The 1542-nt window shown below is 47.3% G+C and overlaps 1 non-coding gene across 1 annotated transcript; it reads left to right on the top strand.

The window, feature by feature from the left end:
• Positions 1-629: 629 nt before the first annotated feature.
• Positions 630-753, top strand: LOC147417224 (U5 spliceosomal RNA). Its single transcript, XR_015187423.1, has one exon. It is a non-coding gene; the product is annotated as a U5 spliceosomal RNA (small nuclear RNA).
• The last annotated feature ends 789 nt before the right edge of the window (positions 754-1542 follow it).

Genomic DNA, 1542 nt, shown 5'->3' on the forward strand with positions numbered 1-1542 from the left:
TGAGAAAGTGAACCAGGAGGGTGTTGGCAATGCTGCTCGGGATATGGAAGTTTGCGATGGTACCAAATGTTGGAAATGGGAGTGCAAGATGTACAAAAATGTGGGGAAGAAGAAGAATTGCAAAGTCTACTCTGATAACAAATGTTGGAGATGGGATTACAGGAATGCACACGCAAGTGCCCCAATGGTCCGAAGTGTGTTCACAGTCATCAATACCATATCATGGTGAGGGATATAGAATACGGGCCAAATAGGAGATATTGACAAGGGAAAAGATTGTGAAGAGATGTAGGGAAGTGTGTAGAGCGTACTAGAGTCATGCGGCTGTGCTGACATATGGTAGTGAAATTTATGAGAATAATAAGACACAACTGAGAATGATTTTTGGGTAGGGCCAAGAAGCTATGGGTTGCTTTGAACAAATGTGAAGTGAGGGTTTGATGTGTGGCATGTGAGCATTCTTGAGGGGTGCAAATGAAGGGGAAGAGAAGGGTGCACAGCATGCTCGTGGTATTGTCCATCATATCCAGCATGCGGGCAAGTGGACGTGGTGCTGTCTATAATATCCCACATGCGGGGGGCGCAAGGTTGTTGCACCACTAAGGCTGAGGCCTGCTCCTTCCTGGGTTAAGGTGCGGGTTGAGCACAGAGCGAACTATTCTTTCGCCTTTTACTAAAGAATACCGTGTGCTCGGCCCAGATGAAGCACCATACTCTGAATTTTTGGCAAGGGCTTCCTCCTCTGCGAGGGGGCCCCTCTCAATCTTCCATTTTGAAGTTACATCATGCACCATCGTCTTCCTCAGGCAGCCTGTTGACCCTCCACTAAGCTATCAAGATGCTGTGCCGTTGCTGTGCAGTAGGGACTAGATGCAAGTGTTCATGATCTGATTTGGAGGCACGCCCTTACTTTGCACGTGATCTTCTTTGTCCTTTCCACATGGGGCATACCTCAAGACACTGCTGTAATTGCCTACTCTCTCAACAATCAAAGGCAAACACCATGAATGCTTGTGGAGCGTTGCTGAATCCCTCAAGGAGAAGTCCGATCTGCTTCTTTTAATTGATTGCTTGAAGTGTTGTACTTTTTATGTTAGAATTTACATGCTTTGGGGAGAGGATTGTCTGGTCCAATTGCTTGATGCAGCTTTCTCCTGAGCATGCATATTTGGGAGCTCATCAATGAGAGGGTCTCGACGAGAAGCCCCCTGGATGTCATGAATGAGATGACTAGAGGGTCCCCTAGTATCCTGTTGGATTACTAAACTGATCAGGTGAGGAAGGACTTTTTGTGGTGCATTGTCTCTACGCTTAGAGATTGGTCTAGTGTGTGTTGGATTCACTAGCTCTTCTCAGCCGAAGCTATTGCAAGCAGGGAGGTATGGTCGAGATGCCCTCGTGGGAGTTGCATGACTTTGATCAGGTGAGGAAGGACTTTTTGTGGTGTTTGTCTCTACGCTTAGAAAGCGTGTGTTGGATTCAGATTTGCCTTGCCTACTAGCTCCTCTCAGCCGATGCTATTGCCAGCACGGAGGCATGCTC

Source organism: Adiantum capillus-veneris, unplaced genomic scaffold, assembly GCF_014529385.1.
Source record: "Adiantum capillus-veneris isolate H3 unplaced genomic scaffold, ASM1452938v2 Hic_scaffold_320, whole genome shotgun sequence".
Lineage (NCBI taxonomy): Eukaryota > Viridiplantae > Streptophyta > Polypodiopsida > Polypodiales > Pteridaceae > Adiantum > Adiantum capillus-veneris.